General features: G+C 41.6%; 1 pseudogene; it reads left to right on the top strand.

The window, feature by feature from the left end:
• The first annotated feature begins 1,455 nt into the window (after positions 1–1,455).
• LOC123393568 lies at positions 1,456–2,460 on the top strand (annotated as a pseudogene).
• Positions 2,461–16,270: the final 13,810 nt, after the last annotated feature.

Raw genomic sequence — 16,270 nt, 5'->3', positions numbered from 1 at the left:
AACAGAGCCACCCAGGCATCCCTGTACATTCTTCTGCACAGGACTTATGGCTGGAGGAACAACAGCAACCCAGAGCACCCTCTTCTCAGGACAGATGGTGGGAATGTAAGAGGCCAAGGCAAACCACACAAAAAATACAAATACATTTAAAGGCTCTGCTCAGACATCCCATGTCAAGCCTGCTCGCAAGCCATTGGCCAAAGAATGTCCTTGGGCTGCGTGCAGCAGCATCTGAGGAGAAGGGACATATACTATGCCTAGCAGAGTGGGAGGCACTGCACAACAGCCAAGGGCAAGCATACGTAATCCTGTTACTTAAAAGGAATGAAGAATTGGAAATCTACCACAATATGGAAAATTTTAAACATAGCCAAAAGTAGACAGAATGTCATAATAATCCCTATCACGCAGCTACAACAGTCATCTCACTGCTAATCTTGCTTCTCTCCCCCTCACTCCCTCATTATTTTGAAGCAAATCCTGGATGAGTGTCTTTTAAGGGAAGAAAGTAAATCTGTATTTTTGCAGGGTGTGGGACATTATTTAGATCTCAAAGAATTTACAAAACAATGAAAGGGATTAACTGGTAAGTTAACTTGATGTGAAGTAAAGCATAAGAACACATTCAACAACACTGAGAGTCAATTCCAAGATGCTGTCTTGGGCACTTTACACTGAATATTGATGTATTTTATATTTAACTGCCTGGTCTAGCTAAAATAATGAATACCACCAAATTCTAAAAGTAAATGCCTGCTCTTTAGTTCATGAATCCTAGCAACAGATGAGGAGGAAGAAGAAGAAAAGAAAAATTGAAATAACAGTCTTTTAAGATGCAAACCAGTTACTTTATGTGTGCATGAGGATTGTATCGCTTTGGCCAAAACCTGGCTTCCTTGAGCTACTTTATTTTCATCTATTGGAACATTTTACAATATGAGACCACTACAAAAATAAGCTTGAAGGGAGTTACAAATGTCAAAGAAGCACAAAACTTCAACGAGTACAAAAATCAATATCTCAGAGTGTGTTAAATGAAAAGAACCATCACATCGATTTATCAAACCATCACTTTTAACTCATATTTAGAATAACCTCTTGGGACACCGGGTTGGCTCAGTTGGTTAAGGGCCCAACTTTTGATTTCCCCTGAGATTGTGATTTCAGGGTGGTAAGATCAAGCCCCTCAGTGGGCTCCACACCTGGCATGGAGTCTGCTTAAGATTCACTATCCTTCTCCCTCTGCCCTTCCCCTAGCCTTAAATAAATAAATTAATTAATTAATAAAATAATATCTCAATTTCTGAAGTGGTCAATGGAAATATATTTTTAAAGTCCTGTGGGGTTACTGGTCAGCGATGTGGTGTAGCCAGCCCTGTTATCTTGTGCTTCATTGTCTATATCTTTCAACTCTGCTGTGTGATACTGTATGGGCCAGAGCATTTTATATGAGGCATGTCCCTTGAATGTTGTAAAGGCCTTAGGAGAAGGGAAGTAGCTGGAGGTGATCTCTGTGGTTGGGACCCGGAGACAGCATCCAGTGCCCAAGTGAGCACTGCTGTGACTGGGGACTCTGGCGGTGGCATGTGTTCCTTCATCAACACACTGTGTGGGGAACTGGGCAGGAGGAGGAGGCCTCAGCTCCCACTGGCATGGTGAGGACCACCCAGATTCACACTTGTACTTCTCCCACTTTCCCACTGTGGTATTGTGGGACACACACACACACACACACACACACCCTTCTCAGCACAAGAGCTACTGCCCAAAGCCTGGAGAACAATCTGGAGGAAACGCCACTTAGCCAGTATGGTCTCTTCTAAACATTCAGCACAAATCTGGTGAAGCTTGCCAAAACCAACCGGGCCCCGGGACCTGGGTCCACCTTCTGGACCAAGCTAGACAGGGACTTCAGCACAAGTGCCCTATGGGAAGAACAAGTCCTGCAGAATATCCCAAAAATAGCCCAGAAACTCTCCAGAAGAGGTGGGTGTGTGAACACATCATATTCCTGGTCTCTAGCCTTGAGCCCTTAATGCCTGACTTCCCAGAGCTTACGGATACCTTGCACAGGGACTTCTCTGATATCTGGTGCCATGTTCCCTGGAAAAACCCGTCCCACACCTGTGAGAAGATCATTAAAGACAAGGCTATCTCCCTATAGAAGAGAAGAGCCTTAGAGTGTTTTCAGGACATTATTGGTGTCAAGATGAAGATGATGTGAGGTACTGTCTGAACACCTACCACTTGCTCTTTGGTATGGATGACCATTCTCTCTAGCAGGTGGTCCAGATTATGCGGGATGCCAGTGGACTAGGTCAGGGCTGTCATGAAGTACCTGGATCTGTACAATCTCCCTCAAGTGAGTGGGAGACTGACTTGTTTAGTCATGAAGTACTTCTTAGCCTTCCTGGTTACATCCAATCCATGGGTGACTATGTCATTCTCTGTTTTAGGTAGATGTAGCAAAGATGCTTCTTTGAGTCAGATACCAAGGAACTGAAGGCGATCCTGAGAAACCCTTTCCACCCATCAAAACTGGCTTGGGAATGGGTCCAGTAATAGGTCCAACAGGCTCATTCTCCAGTGGAAGTCAGGTTGTCTTGGGGTTCTCTTTCCAGTAGGATACCTTGTTTTTCCATTAGAAATGAAGAGATTTAACCGAACACTTTCTTCTATGTCTAAAAGGCTTAATTTCTTAAAAAAAAGAAAAATCGCCTATCTTCCTAGCCCCAGTCATAATGCACTCCTCCTTCAAAGAATAAATATTGTTAAAATCGTTAAATAAGTTTTCTGGGTTCAGAAAAAAGAAAAAGGTCATGTGCATGGTGACTCTGTTAGTCTATTAGAGCTGCCATAACGAGGTACCACAGGCTGGGTGGCTTCAACACCAGAAATGTATTTTCTCATAATTCTGGACACTGGGAGTCCAAGATCAAGGTGTCAGAAGGTTTGGTTTATCTTTAGATTTCTCTATTTGGCTTGTAGACTGCTACATTCTCACATGGTTTTTTCATTGTGTGCCCACATCCCTGGTGTCTCTCTCTCCTTATAAGGATGCCAATCATATTGCATTAGGATCCAATCCTTATGACATCATTTAACCTTAATTACTTCTTTAAAGGCCCTATCTCTGTTTACAGTCACATTGGGGGTTAGGGCTACAACATATGAATATCCAGAGGGAATATAATTCAGTTCATTACAATTATATCAGTCAGTCTTATTACAACCATTTAGAAATAATACCACTAGTTTAAAAAGAGTTAATTAGCTAATAATATAACAATAGGAATAGGTTTTTTTAAGATTTTATTCATTTATTTGACAGAGAGAGAGAGATCACAAGCAGGCAGAGAGGCAGACAGAGAGAGAGAGAGGAGGAAGCAGGCTCCCCGCTGAGCAGAGAGCCCAATGCGGGGCTTTAACCCACTGAGCCACCCAGGCACCCCAACAATAGGAATAGTTAATGGGTTATAATAGAGTACTCATTATGTGCCAAGAACTCTTCTATACATTCCACATATATTAACTTATTTTTTAAAATCCTGCTATGTAGGTACTATCATATCCCCCATTTTACAGATGAGAAAATGAAGACACAGAGAGGTTAAATTTTAAAAAGAAGAGGTAGGGTGGCCAGTTAAATGTAGGAATGCCCAGTTAAATCTGAATTTCAGATCCACACCAGTTAACATGTGCCAGGTAATATGTTCCAAATACTGTATGTGATGTGCCTGTACTTCAAAAGTCCATGTTGTCAACTTGAAATTCAAATTTAACTGAGCATCCTATATTTTTATTTGCTAGATCTCATAACCTTAATTATAGGCAAGATGCATCTTCTACTATAGTGAAACAGTGGATTTTAAATTCCATTCAAGAGTACCTGGAACTTTCTAGAAATACAATACGAAGTTGCCGTGAGGACAAACAAGAAGATGAAGGGTCAGGTCCCCCCCCTTTCAAATACTCATTTTTAATCTCTTTTTTTGTAACTGCATTTTCTATAAGTATTCACTGGGGGAAAAAATATATTCCCTTGGGTCACCTGGGTGGCTCAGTGGGTTAAGCCCCTGCCTTCGGCTCAGGTCATGGTCTCAGGGTCCTGGGATTGAGCCCTGCATCAGGCTCTCTGCTGGGCAGGGAGCCTCCTTCCCCTTCTCTCTCTGCCTTTCTCTCTGCCTACTTGTGATCTCTCTCTCTCTCTCTCTGTTAAATAAATAAAATATTTTAGAAAATATATATATATTCCCTTGACTCAAAACGTAAGTTTTCAAAGTCACTTTTCCTGGTAAAGCCAGAATAACTTGACATTTTGGGGGTTTTATTGTTGTTATTTGGTTTGGCTTTGGGGTTTTCCAAAAACTTGTACTTTTGTCTTTTCCAACCCAGATATTCTCTAACTCTCTCTCCCTACAAAGGACCCACTAAGTCTGGTTGTTTGCCTGGAGGACTCTGAAAGAAATGCTAGCAGCTTAGAGCGTGAGGCCTGAGGCTGCCCCAGTTTAGGTCAAATTAAATTTGAGCACAACAACATCCACACTTTTATATAATATTCACAGCTGCTTTGGGGCCACAAAGGTAGACCTGAAGAGCTGAGACAGGGGCCATATGGCCCAGAAAGACAAAAAATATTTACTATCAAGTCCTTTACGAAAAACCTTTGCCAATCCCCAGTCGGTAAGAATCTGCTTCTAAGAGCTCCTGGCATGGTTTAGAAGCAAGCCGTCCTAAAGATTGTTCCGAGTTTAGAAGAGGTAAGAGTAACTGGGTAGATTGATTTTCTGTAATAACTTTTAATTACTTTATGTCACTGGGAAAAATTGTCTCAGAAAATCGCATAGCTTTTAGACCAAGTGTTTCTTTTTGAAAATGCAGTCACATGGATTGTTGCTGGCAATGACCTGTAATTCTAGAGAGATGAAATAGGAAAGCAAGCTTTTACTGGGACAAAGTCTATCAATATTTTCCACCCTGTTTATGGCTCTTTTCAAAAATGAACCGTGAAGCAGAAACCTGATAATTTTTCAAACATTTTTTATTGAGGCATAATTGACCGGCAACCTTATATTAATTTCAGGCGTATAACGTAATGATTCAGTATTTGAATACATTACAAAATGATCACCACAGTAAGTCCAGTTAATACCCATTACCATACACAGTTATAGCCCTTTTTTTCCTGGTAATTATAACTTTTAAATTTACTATCTCGCCAACTTTGAAATATGTAATATGGCATTATTAACTATGGTCACCATGTGCACACCATAGCCTCGTAATTTACTTATTTCATAGCTAGAGACTTGTACCTTTTAATTCCCTTTATCCATTTCAGCCACCACCCACGCCTCATCTCTGGCAACCATGTATCTGTTCTTTGTATCTGTGAGTCTGGTTGACCTGTTTTGTTTTTAAGATTCCAAAGATAAGTGAGATCATATGATATGTGTCTGTCTTTGTCTGATTTGCTTCCTGCAACATAATACCTCCAAGATTCATGCATGTTGTTACAAATGGTAAGATTTCATTCTTTTTTTTTTTTTAATTTATGGCTAAATAATGTTCCATTGTGTGTGTATATATATATTATACCATATTTTATATACTCCTTACTGTTTTCCAAGTGGTTGCACCAATTTACTTTCCCATCAACATTGTAAGGGCCTCCTTTTTCTCCACATCCTTGCCAGTGTTTGCTATCTCCTATCTTTAGGATTTTAGCCTTTCTAACAGATATGGGGCTATATCCCTTTCTAACAGATATGGGGCTAATTTGCATTTCCCTTATGATAAAAGATGTTGGGCATCTTGTCATGAACCTTTGGCCATTTGCATGTCTTCTTTGGAAAAATGTCTATTTTGATCCTCCACTCGTTTTTTTTTTTTTAATTTTTTTATTCATTTGATAGACAGAGATCACAAGTAGGCAGAGAGGCAGGCAGAGAGAGGGGGGGAAGCAGGCTCCCTGCTGAGCAGAAAGCCCGATGCGGGACTCTATCCCAGAACTCTGGGATCATGACCTGAGCCGAAGGCTTAACCCACTGAGCCACCCAGGCTCCCCCTTCCACTCATTTTTAATGGAAATTGTTTGGGGTGTTTTGCTCTTGAGTTGTATGAGTTCTTTATATATTTTGAATATTAAGTCCTTATCAGGTATACGATTGGCTGATATTTTCTCCTGTTCAGTAGGTTGCCTTTTCATTTTGTTGATGGTTTCCTTTGCTGCACAAAAGTGGTGTGTTGTTGTTGTTGTTGTTGTTGTTGTTATTTAGTTTGACGAAGGCCTCTTGTTTATTTTTGCTTTTGGTAACAAATCCAAAAAGCTCGTTGTCAAGACCAATGCCAAGGAGCTTACCACCAGTTTTCTTTCAGTTTTACAGTTGCCAGTTTTATATGCACGTCTTTAATCCATTTCGAGTTAATCTTGGCATACGGTGTGAGATAGTGGTCCAGCGAAACCCGATAATTTTTTCTCTGATTCCAGATCACTCTGCATCAGTTCTCCAATAAATCGCAAAGGTCAGCAACATTGTAATTCCAGATAAGGCATTCAAGGCCACTGGATGCTTACAATAATCTAAAAGGGTTTAGGTTGATAATCCCAGGATTAGCACTGGAAATTTTAATAGAGTTGCTGTGTCTCTGAAGTCACATCTTAGCAAAACCCCAGTCTTCTTTCATGGAAAGTTTTCCAAAAACACATTATCTACCACTTGACCCAGAGAACACAGTTCATCGTTTGCTGCTTCATTTAGCATTTTAAACAGCTATTTTCTGTAGCTTCTCAGATTCATCCTGCATAATCCATAGCCATAATTATCCTAGGGCCATGAGGAACTCAGGGAGAGTAAGACCTCCAAGAAAAATATTCTTCTCTGAAGTTGAACTCTATACTCAATACTATAAAAATCAGATGTCTGATCTAGCTGATATGTTTGTCAATGATAGTACATTTTCTTTACTTTTACTTATTTGCACTTTCTTGTTCTGTGGATTATTTGTGATTAAAAGAAGTCAGAATGTCCAAACAAATTAAGAAAATATTCTAAAAGAAGGATGTCATGATATAATTGAATTTAAGAAATAGATGAAAAATAGACATACTGCCAAGACATAGAAACATCCATTTTTAATCCCATTACTATGGCTTGGATTTCCTTCCCTTTGAAACTTGAAAAGAGTTACATTTATCTATATTTATCATAAGTGAGAAGACAATCCTTTTACATCATTTATGATATCCACAGAAATAGGTTAGATACTATCTCTCTAGTAATGAGACTTCTCATGATCCAAACAAGGATCGGTAATTTTAGAGACTTTCTGAGTGTGTTTTAAAAATGTTTTACATAGTCGGGATAATTAGGGAGGCCGATGTGAGCCACCTTGTTTGATTGGTGTTACCTACAGTAACCTTAGTTGTGTCTGTCTTGGTGATTCATTTGGGACTGGTGTTGGTCCAAAGGTATCTTCCCAAGATGAGGCAGATTGATCCATGTTCAGGGTTTAAAGAGTAATTTCCCCCAAAGGCCACAGTAAGATGTAGATAGATTTCCAGATAGAAATTGAGAAGGAGTTGCCCCAGGAGACACACCAGGAGGCTGGGTGTTTTCCAGACAGAATGCGCTTTCACTTTCTTCCTCTAATAGACATGGCAAGAAATAATCAACTTGTGAGAATCAACACTGAAAGTAGGCAGATGGGGACATCCAAACACCCAGACACAGCCCTAGTCAAGCCAGTAAACTACACTAAAGATAGAAGAGAAAGGCTCAAAATTATCCTAAGATTCGAGCTCTCAGATCAGCTACATACAGTTGTACGATCTGTGGACTGCACAATGGCACCCAGGTAAGGAAGTGGGTGTGGCCTGGATTAGATTATGAGCTGCTGTCTGCCCAGAAGAACAACCTTTTCCTAATTTTACATACTATTTCAGAGATTTCCCAGCCCTCTGAAACCCATTCAGAAACCCCCAGTTGAGAATCTTTCACTGGTACTATAACTATGTGTGTCATTTATTTATAAATGATATTTATTTAGGGGCGCCTGGGTGGCTCAGTGGGTTAAGCCACTGCCTTCGGCTTAGGTCATGATCCCAGGGTCCTGGGATTGAGTCCCGCATCAGGCTCTCTGCTGAGTGGGGAGCCTGCTTCCTCCTCTCTCTCTCTGCCTGCCTCTTTGCCTACTTGTGATCTCTCTCTGTCAAATAAATAAATAAATTCTAAAAAAAAAAAAAGAGAGAGAGAGAAAAGAAAGCCATATTACCCTTTAAAAAATGACATTTATTTATATTTATTTATATTTATTTTTTCTCATTAATCTTTTCTCATTAATTTTTTTTTTCTTTTTCTACATTGTGAAAGAGTAACTCAGTCATTCATTAAGCAAGATGTGAATACCAAGGGCTGAGGATACCGTATCGGGGTAGATTGATTATATTAGTGGTCTCAATACTACACCCTCCCCTGTGTCCTTGTCTGTTACTATATAACCTTCTACTGCCTATCTGCTCTGTCCCTGGGCTTTCTCAATGTGACTTGGTTTGGCCAATGGGATATCTACAACCATGACATAAGGCAAAGCTTATAAAAGTACTTGCTCACTGGGGCTTGTTCTCACTGTTGTACCCTTACCACCACCTTATGAGCAAGCCAAGCTAGTCCAGTTATTCTAATCATCCCAACTGACAGGCAGCTAAAGGCCAAATGTGTAAGCCCAATTGAGGCCAGAAGAAATGAACCACCAAGAGTAGCCTAAATGGCTAACATGCAAATAAATGTTTGAAAAATAAATGCTATTTGTTTAATGTAAGATCGGTTGTGTTTTTGTTTTTGTTTTTGTTTTGGGGTTGGTTTTTTTTTTTTTTTGGCTATTTGTCATAAAACATTATTGTGGCAAAAGATCATAGATACACATAATGAACTTGAGAAAGAAAGTCTCTGCTCTCCTGGTCTTACATTCCAGTGGGGGAAAGAGACAATGAATGAATGAATGAACAAATGGACTAGAAAAAAATAGCTGGTGGTAAGTGATATCAGAGAATTATTTTAAAAGCAGGGTGAGGAGATAGGCTTAGTTAGAGTCTGCACAGCTTCTTGACTTTGACCTTTTTTTGGAGGTGACCTTTAGGTTAAGGTCTAACTGAATGGGGTCAGCCAGCCAAAGACCAGAGAAAAATAGCATTCTGGACAGAAGATCTAGCTAGTGCCAAAGTCCTAAAGAGAGAATAAACTTGGAGAGTTCAAGAAATAGAGAAAGGCTGCAGGACTTGGAGTATGAGGAATGAGGAAAGACAAGCACAAGATAAGACCTGAAAGGAGACAGGCCAGAATATAAGAGGCTTTGTAAGCCAAACAAAAAGATGAGCTTTCACTCAAATGCCATGGGAATTCCTTTCATTTTCATCTTAAAAAAAAAAAAAATCACTCTGGTTTCCTTAAGGAGTGTGAATTCTGAGAAGCAAGACTGGAAATAGGCAGACCAGTTAGGGGGTTTATGTTAGTCATCAGGTGAGAGATGATGGCAGCTTGTTCCGGACCAGAGAAAGGCTGACAGAGAAGATATAAACTGTGAAGACGGAGTAGATAGAACTGGGGGTGGGGTAGAGATCGTTGGGGGAGAAAGGCGCAAGAGAAAAAAAACCTCAAATCTAGATTTTTTTTTTCACGTGGATAACTGGGCAAATGGTAATACCTTTTATTTGAAGAACAGGGCAAGAACTGGTTTGAAAGGAAAAATCAAAGAATTCTAGTCTGACCATGTTAAGTTTCAGATTCCTATTATAAATCCAGGTAGACATGTTAAAAAAAAATATATATATATTTACATATATATATGTTATATATACACATATGTTATATATATACATATATATATGTTATGCAAGCTCAGAGATCCAGAGATCCAGAGAACAGACTAGGCTATAGATAAGGAGCTGGTTTAGAAACATGGGAATGGATGGGGGGGGTCATCTAAGAAGAATGTTTTGAAGGAGAGGGAAGGGGACTAATAATGACCTCTGGGGGACTTCAACCTATAGAAGTCAATAAAAAGAGATGCCAGGGGCACCTGATAGGCTTAGTCAGAAGAGCATGTGATACTTGATTTCTGGGTTGTGAGTTCAAACCCCACATTGGGTGTAAGAGTACTTAAATAAAAAACATAGTATAAAACTTAAAAAAATAGAAGAAGGGATGCCAGCAAAGGAGGCTGGGTAGTAGAGGTGAGGTTGGGAAGCAAGGATCAAAAGAGTGCTATGCATGGAGACCAGAGAAACAAGTTACCAATAGTACAATAGTGCTGAGAGCTGAAGTTCAGGATCAGTGGAGTGACAGTTGGATTTGGCAACCTGGAGTCACTGGTGGCCTTAACAAAGGCAGTATCCATGGAATGGAATGAGGAAGAAGTATGGATTGTGTGAAAAGGTTAAGTGAGGTCAACCAGGGGATACAATGAACCATTCTTCCACAAAGCGGGGACACTATAGACGCATTGTACAATAGCTACAAGAAGATAGGTGATTCTTTGGGGATGAATTGTGCCCTCTAAAAAGTCATGTTGAAGTCTTAATTCCTGATTCCTCTGAATGTGAACTTATTTGGAAATGGGATTTTGTAGATGTAATTAGTCAAGAGGAGATCATATTGGAGTAAGGTGAACTCTTAATCCAGTATGACTAGTATCTTTAAGAAAAGGGTAAGAACAGGGGCACCTGGGTGGCTCAGTTAGTTAAGGAACCAACTCTTGATTTTAGCTCAGGTCAGGATGGTGGGATTGTGAGATCAAGCCCCAAGTTGGGCTCTGTGCTCAGCACAGAATCTGCTTGAGCTTCTCTCTCTCTCTCCCTCTCCCTCTGCCGCTCCTAAATTGTGCATGCTCTCTCTCTTTCTAAGTAAACAAACAGACAAATAAATTCTTAAAAAGAAAAGAAAGAAAAGGGAAAGACCAATTAACAAAACAAAAACACGACCGACTGAATGAAAGAAGGCACTTATAAAAGATAATCTGATAAGCAGTTAGTATCCAAAATATATAAAGAATTTACACAACACCAAAAAACAACAACAACAAATCCAGTTTAAAAATGGGCAGAACGTGTATGTATATGCATTTCTCCAAAGAAGACCGACCGATGGCTAGCAGATGCATAAAAAGATGCACATTAGGGCACCTGGGTGGCTCAGTTAGTCAAGCAACTGCCTTTAGCTCAGGTCATGATCTCGGAGTCCCGGGATCAAGTCCCACATTTGGCTTCCACCTTCACAGGGAGTCTGCTTCTCCCTCTGACCTTCTCCTCTCTCATGCTCTTTCTTACTGTCTCTCTCTCAAATAAATAAATAAAATCTTTAAAAAAGAAAGATGCACATCAATGATTATCAGGGAAATGCAAATCAAAACTACAGTGAATTATCACCTCATACCTGTCAGAATGGCTAAAATCAAAAACAGGAAACAATAAGTGCTGGTGAGGATGTAGAGAAGAAGGAGCCCTTGTGCACTATTGGAAAACAGTATGGAGGTTTCTCAAAAAATTAAAAATTGAACTACCATATGATCCAGTAATTCCATTATTGGACATTTACCCAAAGAATATGAAAACACAAATTCAAAAAGATATATGCGCCCCTATGTTTATTGGAACATTATTTACAATAGCCAAATTATGGAAGCAACCCAAGTGTCCATTGATAGATGAATGGCTAAAGAAGATGTGGTACACACACACACACACATACACACACACACAGAGGAATATTACTCAGCTATCAAAAAGAATGAGATCTTGCCCTTTGCAACCACATGGATGCAGTTAGAGTCTAATGTTAAGTGAAATAGGTTAGTCAGAGAAAGACAAATGCTGTATGATTTCACTCATATGTGGAATTAAAAAAAAAAAAAAAAGACAAACCAAAGAGAAAAAAAGACGAACCAAAAAAGAGCCCCTTAACTATAGGGAACGATAGATGGTTACTGGAGGGGTTGTGGGTGGGGCAATGGATGAAACAGCTGGAGGGGATTAAGAGTGCACCTGCGTGATGAGCACTGAATAATGTAGAGAATTGTTAAATCACTGCATTGTACAGCTGAAACTAATATAATACTGTATGTTAATTATACTGGAATTAACCTTCTAAAAAACAAAACATAAGGAAAGGAGAAGAGACAAGGACAGGCACACCCTAGGGGAGAACGCCACGTGACAACAGAGGCAGAGATTGGAGTTATGTTACCATAAGCCCAGGAGGACCTGGAGCTGCCAGAACCTGGAGGAGGCAAGGAAGTAGCCTCCCCTAGAGCCTTTGGAGGGAGGACAGCCTTCCCAACCCTTCGATTTCAGACTTCTGGCCTCCAGAACTGTCAGAGAATAAATTTCTGTTGTTTGAAGCCACCCCATCAGTGGACTTTGTTATAAAAGCTCTGGGGAGCAAATATCATTGTTCCAGGAGAACATGTTTGTTAAGACATGGTGTGCTGAAGAGACTAGACCTCTAAAGAGGGAGAAATTGGTGATACAGGAGGAAAAAAGACTCAGTTTCAGGAGTCAAGATTTTAAGGGAAGGAAGAGGACAAGAGATCCAGAAGATGTCAGATCTCCTCGGGAGGAGGCGAGGAGGCCGAGGGAGTGGGTGCCAGTGCCTTGCAGATTTGGAAATAGCAAGTTGTTAGAGCTGTGGTTGGCTGCTTCCTTTTTCTCACAGGAATCTGAGGCAGGTTATCGGCTGAGGGGGTGGAGATGGATGGTGTGTGGCGCTGGGGAGGGAATTGGGGAGGAAGTCTGAGGAGAGAGAAAAAGATTCGGAGGAGTTGTTTTGGAAATCAAGAAACTGAACACTCTTGGAAAGTATTAAAGGATTCCAGACCCATTTGAGTTTTGCGGCCTTGATTTTGAAGTAAGCCCAGTCAGCATGGTTGTGCATTTTCCTCGCAAAGCGTTCTGTGGTTCTGATGCTGGTGTGGATTGGGCAAGTATTTAGCTTAATGGGAGGTATTGTGTTAAGTTATTACCCCTGCCCTCGCCTCTTCCCCTCCCCCAGGTGAGTATAAGGAAGAAGGAATTAAAATAGCTCACAAGGGAGTGACTTTAATAACTCACAAAAGTGAATAGTTTATTGTGGACTGGAGATTTTTCTGGAAGGTCAAAGAGCAGCTAAAGTGAAGTCCTGGGGTACTATTCCCAGGAGTACCCATCAGCGATGCCGTTGTGTTCCTTTTTCTCAGGCCCAGGCAAGGCTATATAGAGAAGCTTCTAGGAGAAAATAATTTCATTCCTGGCTTTTATAAAAGGAAGAAAAGGGGACACAGAGCCAGACTCTTGGGGTTGTTGGGAGAACAGGAAGGAGGGAAAGAGAGAGGTGATTACCCTAGATTAACAACAAGTGGAGGTCTGGAGGCCCCCACTACTGAGGATCCAAGATGGAGGCTTGAGGTGGGGCAGAACTTTCAAGCAACAGCTGTTGCTTGAAGACATTCTAGGAGACATTCTCCAGGCACAGAGGCCATGGGCCACAGCAGAGGTCCCTCATCTCAGAATTGTAGGGCTCGCAGTGGTCTTAGTTTCCAAGTGCACGGCAGGCTCAGACAATGGGCCAACCTATGTGGAAAGAGGAAGGGAGGGCCCTCACCAAAGGCTTCTGGGCCTGATACTTCCCCTTCTTCCCACTTCAGATTTGCCATGACCTTGTAGCTGAGGCTGGGCAAGAGGGCCCTTATACTGACAGATGAATGTCCAGCAGCCCAATATCACAGAGGCTCAAGGTCACACAATTTGATTTCTAAGAAAATTAAGAAAGGGGCCATCTGAATCTCAAAAATGCTATGTTGTTAGGAGAGAAGTCAGACATTTATATGAAGTTCACAGATAAGGAAATCCAATCTATAGTGGCAGAGATGAGAAGAGAGATTTTTCTTTGGAGATTGAGGTGGAAAACAAGTGACTAAAGAAGGGTTCAGTGGGACATTCTGGGGTGATAGAAATGTTCTTCATTCAGGTGACAATCCACCCAAGATTTGTCTACTCACTGTATGTGATTATGTCTTAATAAAATAGTGACTTGGGGCTCCCATAGTATCCCATGAAGAAAAGAAGGAAAAATGAGAGGAAGGGCACCTGGGTGGCTCAGTGGGTTAAAGCCTCTGCCTTCAGCTCAGGTCATAGTCTCTGGGTCTTGGGATCGAGCCCCACGTCGGGCTCTCTGCTTAGCGGGGAGCCTGCTTCCTCCTCCCTCTCTCTCCGCCTGCCTCTCCGCCTATTTGAGATCTCCGTCAAATAAATAAATAAAATCTTAAAAAAAAAATGAGAGGAAGAGAGGAAGAAAAGAAGAAAAACGTGAGGTCGGTTACCTCAGGCAGCCACAACTGATTCATACCCACTGCACATGGGCTACCCACTTGTTCCACAAACTTTTATTGAGCACCTAGTCTGTGCCAAGTGGCCAGAGCGCAAAAGAGTGGAAGCAAAAGGTTCAATACACAGAGCTCAGACCTGGGTGGGATTCTTTCTGCCTGAGGCAAGGAGCCATGCTTGTGGGAAATGTCTGAAGAGGCAGCCCAGGGGCACATGGGCTGGAAAGACCAGGAATGCTGAGGCCTGAATCCACCTGACTTAAACTTCTTTCTCCTTAAAAATCTGAACACAAAAACCACAGTCCTGGGGTGCCTGGGTGGCTCAGTGGGTTAAGCCTCTACCTTCGATTCAGGTCATGATCTCAGGGTCCTGGGATCAAGCCCCACATCAGGTTCTTTTCTCAACAGGGATCCTGCTTCCCCCTTTCTCTCTCTGCCTGCCTCGCTGCCTACTTGTGATCTCTCTCTCTGTGTCAAATAAATAAATAAAATCTTAAAAAAAAAAAAAAAAAGAAAAACCACAGTCTTGAAGCACAGGATTTCCTGCTCCAATCACGGTGAGAGATGCCCATGACTGATGCTGGTGTAATGCTGGGCTTGGGAAACCATTCTCAGGGAAACAGGCTGCTCTGTGCTCCAACAGGCAGCACTCCCACCCCGGGAGGCTGTTCTGGAAGATTTCTGCACAGGTTACTGAGTTTTCCAGTTGTCACTGGAGAACCCAAGCAGTGGGAGAAGGAAACCTCCTCAGGCACACTGTTCCCTTCCGGAAACAAGGGACAGGGTGCTGCCCTGAGGAGACTTGGGAAAGTGACATTTCCTCAGGCTAAATGACATCATGAGGTGATTTTTCCAAAACACTGGGTTAAATTGGGCCTGATTGTTTATCTTCTTCAGCTCTCTGCAGGGAAAAAAACTTGTTCCAGCTCCTGATACCAATGAAGAGAGCATTTGAGACTATGATAAACATGAATAGATATTTCTTTGAGAGAACAGAAAGCAGCAAGACCACACATTTAAAATGGCAACACCCACAAAATTCTATATTTTGGCCACGTACTTAGAGGCCAAATAATGTCAACTCTGCTGCTCAGCGCTTTGCTCTGGAGAAAGAACACGGGACCCATCATTTCCTATGCATTTAAATGAAAACTTCCCAGGATGCCATTCATTAGAGTTTGTTGTTTTGGGGGGTTTTCTGTGTGTTTGTTTTTCTCTCGAAGAGTTTATTTATTGGGTGCCTGGGTGGCTCAGTCGTTAAGCAGCTGTCTTTGGCTCAAGTCATGATCCCAGGTCCTGGGATCGAGGCCCACATCAGGTTCCTTGCTCAGCGGGGAACCTGCTTCTCCCTCTCCCATTCCCCCTGCTTGTGCTCCCTCTCTCTCTGTCTCTGGGTCAAATAAATAAATAAAATCTTAAAAAAAAAAATAAAGAGTTTATTTATTTATTTGAGAGAGAGAAAAAGAGCACGAGGAGGGGAGGGGCAGAAGAGGGAAAGGGACAAGCGGACTCCCCACTGAGCATGGAACACACCCTGGGGCTCAGTCTCTGGATCCTGAAATCATGACCTGAGCTGAAGACGGACGCTAAACCCTCTAAGCCACCCAGGTGCCCTTCATCATGAGTTCAGAAGTAAAAAAAAATTTTTAAAGAGTTTATTTATTTATTTGACAGGCAGAGATCACAAGTAGGCAGAGAGGCAAACAGAGAGAGAGGAGGGAGCAGGCTCCCTGCTGAGCAGAGAGCCCGATGCGGGGCTCAATCCCAGGACCCTGAGATCATGACCTGAGCCAAAGGCAGAGGCTTTAACCCACTGAGCCACCCAGGTGCCCCCAGAAGTAAAATTTAAATGTGTTTTATAAGATATCATTTTACTGACCCTTTAATTCAGGTTGTGACATCATTTTGCAAGAGGTGA

Source organism: Mustela putorius, unplaced genomic scaffold (genome assembly GCF_011764305.1).
Source record: "Mustela putorius furo isolate JIRA1106 unplaced genomic scaffold, ASM1176430v1.1 tig00000874_pilon_pilon_pilon, whole genome shotgun sequence".
NCBI lineage: Eukaryota > Metazoa > Chordata > Mammalia > Carnivora > Mustelidae > Mustela > Mustela putorius.
This window is presented reverse-complemented; position numbering and strand designations above follow the sequence as displayed.